The 11,810-nt window shown below is 33.5% G+C and overlaps 1 long non-coding RNA gene across 1 annotated transcript; it reads left to right on the top strand.

Moving 5' to 3' along the window:
* Positions 1–478: 478 nt before the first annotated feature.
* LOC140435998 (uncharacterized) lies at positions 479–8,351 on the top strand. Its single transcript, XR_011950244.1, has 3 exons — positions 479–509; positions 735–920; positions 8,044–8,351. It is a non-coding gene; the product is annotated as an uncharacterized lncRNA (long non-coding RNA).
* Positions 8,352–11,810: the final 3,459 nt, after the last annotated feature.

The raw sequence follows: 11,810 nt of genomic DNA, 5'->3' as shown, positions 1-11,810 counted from the left end.
GCGAATCGATACATGGACCCTGAACGTGGCGATTTAAAAAACTGGAAGCATTTGAATTGAGGCATCCTGAAAATATGGATTTAACATGTAACAAACAGTGAAGTTATGAGAAGAATGCATGAGAGTACGGAAATAATATAAACCATCAATAGCAGAAAGCTACATGATATGCGTGGCGAAAGATATAACGTGCTTTAATTAGTTATGCAAGGAAAAATTCAGGTAAGAGGAAGTGTAGGAAGGTGAAGAATCCCATGGTCGCGCAACAAGAACCATTATATCCTAGGATTATACTACTACAAAATCTACAAAATCTAAGTATAAGATTCATATTATATATTAGTGAAGAAAAAAGGTGTTTATATTAATTGTGCCTTTTATGGCATGTTTGACAGAATTCTATGTCAAGATTTTATGTTTTATGTAAGATATGGGAAATCCACATTACTTTTATTCATTTACTGATTTGATTTAATGTGTTTGAACTGTTTGTGTATTAGTCATATAACGTAAGTTATATATTAAGTTTAAATATGTATTTGGAACGAATCCATTTTTAAAAAAATATTTTAATAGATTATGCGTTCATTCGTCGATAAACTTAACACACTTAAAAATTCCACTTTAGAAAGAACAGGTCACAAATATACATTTAACACATTTATTAACAATAGATTTTACTTTTGGCTCACTCTGTACATCTTAACGTTTCTATAAATTCTTGATTGTTCAAGTTTACATGGAAAGACAAGACAACTCTCACTCTCACTGGTTTAGTTGCAAGAACACGACTCACAAAAAAATGAATAAACAGCTGCTGGTTTCTGCTCTTTGTTTTTTGGTCTTATTCAATTTGAAAATAACTGAAAGTGCTCCCGTGGAAGGCGAAAATCAGTTAAAAAGTGCTAGTGATGCTAAGTGTAAGTATCATTTTTATTATTGGTCGATTTATTTGTGATTAGAATAAAAAGAACATTATAAAAAGTTATGCAATAATATAATTATGATCAGCATATTTATAATATTCTTGATTAAAATGAAACTACTGGAATTTTTGATACATTTTTAACGACTGATCTTTGTTTAAAGTATTTTCAAAAATACTAATTATTATTATATTACACCGTGCTGATTGTTTTGGAATAAGCAATTAATTACACATTCGGTATATTATATATATATATATATATATATATATATATATATATATATATATATATATATATATATATATATATATATATATATATATATATATATATATATTTATATATGTGTGTGTGTGTGTGTGTGTGTGTGTTTCGCAATGATATCCCCAGTTTATTTTCCATGGCTCACAAGTTGTTTCTGGTATATATCCACGTCTGGGCCTGGGCCCTATATGTCAAAACACGTACAATACATGCATCATGCATTGATTACCTTGCCTCTTTTTCAAAGGTATTTTTGGCTTATAGTGGTGTAACGTATGTCCTAGAAGTTTTGGCACAAATTTCATTGCCTTTTTGGTTTGCCTTTGGAAACAAAAGTTTGTTTACTGTTTTTTGATATTTGTTTGTCTGGAAGTTTTTGCTTTAAGATGTCGTATAAATTAAAAATTGTCTACAGGTTGGTTGGGCAGATAACCAAAAATGAAATCTGTCGGATATTCCCGAATGAAAACATTTCACGCAGAATCATTTATAAATCAATATCCGAGTGCCAGCAGATAATACCATGTCTAAATCTTCCAAAACGTGGAAGACCACGTGCATTTTTGCATAGTGATCAGAGAGATTCATGGAAAAATAAAAAAAATAGGTTGAAATGTCAACGGGGAGACTGGCTTGTCAATACAGATCTTCTAAGATATCATTACGATATCGTTGGAATTAAGTACCTATCGTAAGTGTTAAAACTACAATCACATAACGGGGATAACAAGCTATTTAATATGATTAATATCGGGTAAATTTTAATTAATAAACTCAAATATTGGATCATTAATGAAAATTGTATATTTATTCTTAGTTTACAGTAAGTAATGTTAGACAAAACAGTTTTTAAATGTTGTTCAATCATCATCAACTGTCATTGCAGAATGGTGTTCGAAAATACCTGGCGTACTTAAAAGTAATTTAACATGTTTCAACTTCTCTTTCTTAATGAAATGAGATAAGGCGTCTCCGTTTGGCTTAAGAGGTGACCATTTCTTCCCCCTTTTTAACAGTTGATGAAAGCATATGGAAAGATCCGAGTAGTTGGACTTGCAGCTCACTCTTCTACCTGTTATCTCTATGGATTACATTTCTGTTATATTCAAGTCCGTTTTGGATTTTATATGCCTCCTAATGAATAGTTTACAGTCATGAGCAAACCAGTCCTCGCCGAGAAGAAATACATATCCAAACTTTTCGAATATAATGTGGTAATCAGTTGGTAACAAAGCTTCTTCAGTTTTTCGTAATGTTTTTTCCACTCTTCAAAAAACCCGATCTACTGACAAATAACTTGTTCGTGATCTTTTTCTCGCGGTACGACCCGTGTGAGATCTCTACTTCAAAACAAGCAATTATCGTTATTCACACAAATAAACAAAAGAAAACAATGCACCTTTGTAACACAGGTGCTTGCCGCTTACTCTACACATTAACTATTGGGATAACCCATACGCTTACCCCCTCAACATTGCCAAAATGTCATGTCTGCAGTCGAGTCCTACTCTGCTGCAGTTTACATTATATTATACAGGGTGTCCAGAAACTCTCCTGACAAACGAAGACTGCAGATTCTTTAGATAATTTTAAGACAATTTAACCCAATTCACCCAGTCCGAAAAAACTTCCTAAGGGAGCTAGAGATCTTTTAAGATGGCGATTAGTTTTTTTAATACCTCCAAAACACTTCTAAGTAAGAAAAACGAAAATTAGTACGGTTATTTATCATCCAAAGTTGAATCGATTCTGTCAATTGCGAATTTCTAGTACCGGTCATAGGCGTCCGTTTTGGGTAGGTCAACGTTTATATTAATGCATAACATTTTTGTCTTCAACTGTTAAGCATTTTTTATACTAGATTAAATTTTTATGTATTCTAGTACTAAAAGGTACTCTTACAGTAAAGTCTGTAGGATACACCATTTTCTAGAAAAATCGATTTGAAAATTTTTCGTTTTTTCGTCATGTAAGTTAAATTAATAGGTACCTTAATTAATTTTATAAATTATCTTTTGTTTCAATAAATGCAACACACAATTCGTAAAAAAAAGTTTTGGAAAGGAAGCAAAAAATCAAATTGAAACAAAATTTTATTTAAAGGGTTTTAAAAACAAAGTATGTATTTATTACGATGGAACGAAACTAACAAAAAAAACAGGTATTAAAAGTAGATAGTTACAAAAGATATTCGATGTGATAACCATTAGTCTCTATGAATAAATTTGCCCTTTTGCTTAGAGAACGCCGAATTCTTGCAAAAATTTAAAAGTTATTTCTAAATTCCTTGCAAGCATCTTGTATCCTTAGCCTAAGTTGTGCACGATTTTATGTATATATCATATGATACAATAGTCGCAAGGATTAAAATCCGGCGACCTTGCTGGCCAAGCAACTAAACCGCCTCTTACAATCCCGTTGTTTTTCGTAGTTATTATCAAGAAAGTCTCGTACATTCCTGCTAAAGTGGGCCGGACAGCCGTCATGTAGAAACCATAAGTTTTGCCGAATATTTAAAGGCACATCATCTAATAAATCAGGTAAAACATTTTGCAGGAAATGTAAGTAATCAGCATCATTTAAACGAGCAGGCAATTTCACAGGCCCAAGTAGATAATCGTTAACTACCCCTATCCAGATGTTTATGCTAAACCTATGCTGATGCTTAAATTATTAAATAACGTGGGTTTGTCACCAACATACGAATTATATTGTGCATTATGCACAAAAACATTCCATTTTTTGTGAATGTAGCTTTGTTGTCGAAAATAAAATGTCATTTTGATTTTTCTGATTTTGTAACCATCTAGCGAATTATTCACAAACAGGAAAATCTCCTTGTAGCAGTAATTGTACCTTTATAAAATGAAATGATATAAATCTTCATTCTGTAAGATATTTCTTACTCAAGACTTTAAAATTGAGATACATGGCAGATAGTCTTCGAACGCTAATTTCTGGATTTTCCTCAACTTCCATTAAAATATCGTTTTTATGTGCTGCCATAGTCATGTCGTCCTCTTTCATTATTTTTTGGGACCACTGAACCTGTTTTGTCGTCCGGGCTTATCCAAGTCCATCTTTTTTTGTGAATGAAGCTGTTCATTATGTATCAATTGTTCTCGAGAAGAAAGTTTATCAGGGTTTCTCATTGTTGGATTGTCTTTGTTTCCGATTTCTCCAAATTTACATCTACCTTCGCATTGAAGTCTCCACATAGTATGGTAAAATGTGTTATTGTTTCACATATTGTAATGCACTTTTGACTTCGTCATAAAAAATATCAACTTCTTCGTAGGGGTGATCTGTTGTGGGTGCGTAGGCTACAACTACTTTTAGTTTGTATTCACTGTTTAGTTTCAAAGTCAAGTTTGTGATTTGACTAGATATTCCTTTGATAACTTCCATATCCTCTTAATGTCTTTTGTTAATCATTAGTACTACCTCTCTGACGCATCTATCTTGTTCCCCAGAATAGTATAGTGCATGTCCAGACTTTAATATTCTCCAGCCTTCTGGAGATATGTATCCTTCTGAATTCAATATTCTTTGGTTCCTCCTCTATTTTAAGTATTTTATTTTCTGACGATAATGTCCTTGCGTTGTAGGTTGCAATTTGTAATTTGTGGTTCTTGCACTTTTTTCGTAATTTTCTAAGATTTTGTTTTAACTTTGACGAATTTCTGTCCTCCCCAGAATCATTAGGATGGATAGACGAATCGATGTGAGCTTTTAAGCATCTCATCCTACTTATATAAGGTATAACTACTACTTTAGAACTCGTCATTTGCAGAGTTTTAGTCATTAAAACGTCGCCCTTGACTAATGCGTGTTGCCGAGTTGGTTTTGATGTGGTGGGAGGTGGGAGAGAGTGCAGGTGGGAATGCTTTGAGTTTGGACATGGTTTGCGCGGGAATGTATGGTTAAAGAAATCATGAGCTTGCGTGGGTAGGTTTGCTATTCCTGAAGTAGATCTATCCTCTGCCTGGATCACAGAGGAGTATTCACCCACTACCCTTGTATCATGTATTACTTGAAAATTACTGCATATACGTTAAGCTTGCATCTCAGATATCTTTAATGTTGTCATTTTGTTATAAAGTCTTAGGTCTTAGTACACTTTTAAAGTTCAATTAAATCAGAGTGAAAGTTGTCTGCATAGTATAAAATACGAGGCGTGTTTTTTAAGTAAGTACCGTTTTGGAATTAAAAAAAGACGTGCAAAGATATGGCAATAATTTTATTTTTACATGAAAGCCTGTACCTTAATCTACTTTTCTACATAATTTCCGTGAATATTGAGGCACTTGTCATAACGTGGCACCAGTTTTTAAATACCCTCCTGATAAAATTCTGCCGCCTGACTTGTTAACCACTGCATCACAAATGTTTTGACTTCGTTATCGTCTTGAAGACGCTGACCGCCCAGGTGTTTCTTCAAGTGCTGGAACAAATAGTAGTCGCTGGGCGCCAGATCAGGGCTGTATGGAGGAGGATCTAGAGTTTCCCATTTAAATGATTTGATGAGATCTTTGGTCTGATTAGCCACATTTGGACGGGCATTGTCATGCAGCAAAACGATACCCTTACTCAACTTGCCACGTCTTTTGTTCTGGATTGCACGACGCAGATTTTTCAATGTCTCACAATAAGACGCTGCATTTATTGTCTCATTACGAGGCAGAAACTCCACTAGCAATACTCCTTTTCTGTCCCAAAAAACTGTGCACATGATTTTCCGGGCAGAAATTGTTTGCTTAAACTTCACTCTTTTGGGTGATGATGAATGTCGCCATTCCATGGATTGTTGTTTCGATTCTGGTGTGACGTAGGCCACCCACGTTTCGTCACCAGTAACAATTTGGTCTAAAAAATCTTCACCTTCACTGTGGTACCGCTCAAGGAAAGTCAATGCACTGCCTAAACGTTGGGTTTTGTGCAAATCCGTCAACATTTTTGGAACCCAACGTGAACACAATTTCCGGTAATTCAAGTTCTCGGTAACAATGCGATACAAAACACTACGAGAATACTGAGGAAAGCAGTCGGACAATGATGAAATTGTAAAGCGTCTGTTTTCTCTCACCTTTTCGTCCACTTTCTGCACCAAATTTTCATTAACGACCGAAGGACGCCCACTCCGTTCTTTATCATGCACATTTGTGCTGCCATCTTTAAATGCTCTCACCCATTTCCTTACCATCCCATCACTCATAATGTTTTGTCCGTAAACTTCAACGATCTCACGATGAATATCGATCGGTTTTACGCCTTTAGCACTAAGAAATCGTATAACAGCCCGTACTTCACAATCAGCGTGACTCACGATTGTTGGAGGCATCTTAAACACTGGAGTAAACAAGTATACAATGAAGAATCAGACTGTAATGGCGTCAGTGCGTAGACAAGAGATGTAGGTAACCAGCGCTCATGCGCGGAACGCCGACCTTAGCGCTGCGGCGGCGGAATCGCAAAACAGTACTTACTTAAAAAACATGCCTCGTACTAGTGCTGTTTTCTCTTATTTTGTATGCTTTTAAATTTTACACATTTTCTTATTATTTCATTTATGATAATATTGAATAGAAAGGAGATCAATGCATCTATCTAACGGATGCTATCTTCTTGCCAGCCAGCATTGGTTGTCTCCTTTTTCTCTTATGTTTAATGCTTTTATAACTATGTCATGTGAATTTTCGCCGACATTTAAATACCCTGAGATTTTATAAATAAGATTACTCGATTTTTGAATAAAAAGGATAGTTACACAAGAAATACGAATAATAAAATTGTAGGCACAAGAATTCTAGAATAATCTTAAGACATGACATTTTGGACAATAATATATTTGTTCAGAATAATACTAAGAGTAAAATAATTTTTTTTATTCAATTAAAATCAGTAGAATGTCACTCCACTAAGTATTCTCATTTCATCGGAGCCAACATTCGTTTCTTCTTTGTTTTTAGCTGCCCCACATTTATTGTTTTACATCATAGCCAGTCTTACATCAGTTTTATAGAAATTCTTTCCAATTTCAATGTAATCTCTGTTGCAAAACACAAAAAATCGACTTTTTATTAGACAAAAATAGAATAACTCATAAACTAATTTATATTTTTTCACCAAATTTTGTGGGTAACCTAAGAATATCAAAAGCCAACTTATGACATAAGTTTTAAAATTATTTATGTATTGTTTTAATTATTTAAACAAATTATACATATTTTATTTAGAAAGTCTAAAAGGAAGCACTTTTTAAAAACTGTTAAGAAAAATAAAAGTGAAAACTTTTATGGGTACGTTTTTTAGGTACTTTAGGTTAAAACTTTTATAGGTAAGTTTTTTAAATGATCTAAAAAACTCATTTTTTTTTTTAATTTTGACACTACTACCTTCACGGTAGGAGTGGCAAAACCCCCTTAAAAACTCCCTCGTAGTTGGGGAAAACAGAAAACATAAATTTACCAAGAATCTGTACGATATAGAAAAAAATTTTTAAACAAGAAATGTAGCTGATGAAATTTTGAAAAAAAAGTCTATTAACACTTTTTTGTAGAATAAACCATTCTCTCAGAAACAAAGCTTGAAGTGAAGGGCAATTTTAAATGTGTTAAGCGCGCGAAATCAATTTTTCAAATAAAATTTGTATGTGACAGAGTGTCCTATCGATAAAAATCAAAACGGGTTTTAAAAATGAAAATTGCAGCTTTCGTATGCAAAGTTTGCATTTTATCGCAAGTGAAGTCAGTTTCTATAAAGCTGTTAAAGATATAAACATAGTACAATGTTTTACATGTACGTTTCAGTTTATACTTAAATTATTTTTTCAATATTTTGTTATTTTTAGCTGCATTTGGAGTGCCTTTTGATGAGATTGTAGTTGATACGCAACTTATTGTCAAAAGAAAGAGTTCTGATAGACAGTCAAGGAATCAAAATGGTGCTAGATCTTCTGCAAGACCCATAGAAGCAGCATTGGTCCGAGTAAAGCCTGAGTAAAAAACACGTAGAATAGGAAAATTAATCTTAATATAATTGTGATGTTTTATTTTTATACTTTTTAACTTTGTGTTCTTTGTGTTTGTTATTTGTTTTAGTAATAACAGCAAAATGTGTTAAATAAATAACATAAATAAAAAAACAATCCAAAACTTACTGTTTTCTTTCAATTTAATGATTCTTAGTCAGTTGTTATTTCTTTGGTATGTGGAAGTGACAAAAGTAGCTCCATCACTATTTTTTAAAGACTTTCCTTAATATTTCATTTCATATTTAACATCTACAACATGACTGGTCTTTCTTAGAATTCTCAATTTTATTACTGTTTTCTGTACTACTGCCTTTTATTGATATATCCATTTGTTTTCACTACTAACAGTACAAACACTTGTAAACACAGCCGAATTCATTTTCATTGTACTTTTCTTACTTATTTCGCTTTAACTTCAAATATTTACATTGTTCCAACAAATATCCTTGATGGCGTATTCATCCTTTTATTTAGTTATCTCAACATTTTCAGCAGCAACAACATAGGTACTGAAATTAGGCTTAAAATAAATAATATAGAAAAGACTAAAAAGTCAGAAATACATCAGCAGAGTATAAACAGAAAGGTTTTGTTACTGCACATGGAAAATAACGAAAAACCACCATGTATTTTTTTTTCTAGTATAATTTAATATGATTGAATCCCCGGATCAAAAATTAGTATATGCATAATGTAGGTGGAATATTAAAACTACACACACTTAAAAATATTTTGCATATTATCTGTAACGCCACTGAACGTTTCTAATTTGAAATTTTTTGCACTGATTTTTTTTGTCTACTAAAATAATGTATTTTACTGCTTGTTTTTGTTTCTTAATCGTCGCAAAGATTCTCAGAATTCATATTGCGTTCATCAGTTTTCGAAAACCGATATTTGTAAAAATTTGTTTGCGTTTTATTCACTTTGTAGTGAACAATATGAATAGACACACAAGTCGACGTTGCGACGTTGTGTCTCGGATTGTGAAAAAATATCGAGAGACGAATTCTGTTAGCGATCGTCCAAAAAGCGGAAGACCCAGAATTACTACCAATGTCCAAGAACGCTTTTTAACGTTAACTGCCCGGAGAAACCCCTCTATGACTGCCCCAGATATTAGAAGAGAGCTTCAGCAAGCTCATAATATTGTAATTTACGATCAGACTATTCTTCTTCTTGAGGTACTTCTCGCTACGGAGGTTGGCGATCATCATAGCTATTTAAATTTTTGAGGCAGTAGCTCTAAAAAGTTGTTTGGAGCTGCATCCAAACCATTATCTCAGGTTCTTGAACCATGAAATTCGTCTTCTTCCGATGCTTCTTTTGCCATCTATCTTTCCTTGCATTATGAGTCGCAGGATGCCATACTTCTCGCCCCGCATCACATGTCATAGATACTGTAGCTTTCTTCCTTTAATTGTAAGTTCAACTTCCTTCTCTTTACCTATTCTTCTCAGTACTTCATTGTTCGTAACTCTATCTACCCAGGAAACCCTCATAATTCTTCTATAGGTCCACATTTCAAAGGCGTTAAGTCGTCTCATTGTGTCTAGATTTAACGTCCATGATTCCACTCCATAGTATAGTACACTGTATACGTAAGATTTTGTTAGGCGTACTTTAAGAGCTAATGTTAAATCTTTGCCACATAGGAAGACTATTAGAAACAGGTTGTTACATTCGGCGAATTTATTTACAAAAAAACCATTGTTTGTACCAAAGCTTACATTAGAGCACAAATGACTCGACTGGAATGGGCCAATGAACATTTACAATGGCATGACAACGGATGGGGAAACGTGTTATTTTCTGATGAAACCAAAATTAGCCTTTTGTCGGATAATCGCCGAATTAGGATTTGGAGGAACCCAAGTCGACAGGATAGACTTATCCAAGCTGTCCAAAGAGTCCCATATAAAGGTGGCTCCATAATGTTTTGGGGCGGCATCATGCTAAATAATAAAACCTCTTTAATTCCTATTGATGGTAACATGAATTTACAAATTTATATTGATACCATTCTTAGGCCTGTTGTACGCTTGTGGCGAGGAGCTGTTGGTCCAGAATTTATTTGTATGGACGACAATGCGCCTCTCCATCGTACGAGACATGTGACAGATTTTTTAGAGACAGAAGATATCGTCAGATTACAATGGCCACCTTGCTCACCTGACCTCAATCCCATTGAGCACGGATGGGATATGTTCAAAAGAAAAATTCAGTCCCGGCAGCTACCCCCAAGGACACTACAAGACCTTAGAAGAGCAACGATTGAAGAATGGGGCACCATGGACCAGAACTACATTAATACACTTATAAGAAGCATAGGACATCGCATTCAGTCTTGCATTGATGCAAGAGGTGGAAATAGGGCCTATTAAGTATTAGTTCCTATATCTGTACAAATTAAAAAAAATATATTTATAATATATATTATAAGTAATAATAATAAATTGTTAATCCTTTAAATTTTGTTAATTGTTTTTTTTTTCTTCAAAACATATAATTTTATATATTTAATAAAGTATTGTGTTTAAAAAATAGATTTCACCAGATTTGGAGGATAATTTTGAAAATATTACATTATGCAAAACATTTTTGAGTGTGTATATTTACGAAGCGGAAAAATATAAAAATGTCATCAAAGAAATAAAGCGAATAAATATACCTACTGATTGTATGTATTTTATTGATCTCTGATCTTGTTACCTTTGAGGATCCATTTATTAGTGCAGGGAACCCTAAACATGCAGCGATTGCACCAGATTTCGAAGACAGAAAAACCGTAAAATCGAAAGGGTTCTCATTCACAATTGCACGTTGAATCTCATGTTGAAAACTACCTGTCTCATGTGATTAAATACTTTTATGATTAAAATTTGACGCTCCTAATTTTCGTTGATACAAATCTCCATTTTTGGTCATACTCAAAGTATTTCTCCTCTTGCCATTAATTACTTTCCATTCTATGTACCTTGTATATATTTCACAATAATGTCTTCATCTATATGATAATCTCCTTACCTTCTTCGTAAGCTCCAAAATATTGAAGTATACAATAAGAATAAAATATATAAGTTCTGTTAAAAAAAATACGCCTATAGAAGAACAAATTAAGAGAAATAGAGGGAAGAGAAATACCACAAGTGTAACGAAAAGTATGCAACCAACTAATGCCTTTATAGTTGATTGAAAAAGTTGGAAACATATCTCTTGAAAGAAATACATCACCTACTGACATGTGAGAGCTTCAAGCACTATTTGGATTGTGGTACTTAGCCGGTGTCTTAAAATCAAGTCATATAAATTTACGAGACTTAGACAATACTCAAGGAACAGGTGTGGAGTTATTTCGACTTATAATGTCTCTAAATAGCTTTTAATTTCTTTTAGGCACTTAAGATTCGACAATTTGCGAAGAACGCAAGAAGCTGGACAAGTTAGCACCCATTAGGAAAATATTTAATGCTTTCGTTACCAACTGCAAAACTGCTTATAATCCTTTTCATTTGGTAACAGTGGATGAGACTCTGGAAGCGTTTCGAGGGAGCGTTGCTCATTTAGGCAATATATTCCAAATA

The sequence above is a fragment of the Diabrotica undecimpunctata genome, chromosome 3, assembly GCF_040954645.1.
Source record: "Diabrotica undecimpunctata isolate CICGRU chromosome 3, icDiaUnde3, whole genome shotgun sequence".
Classification (NCBI taxonomy): Eukaryota; Metazoa; Arthropoda; class Insecta; order Coleoptera; family Chrysomelidae; genus Diabrotica; species Diabrotica undecimpunctata.
Note: the sequence above shows the minus strand (reverse complement) of the source record. Positions and strands in the feature narration are given on the sequence as shown.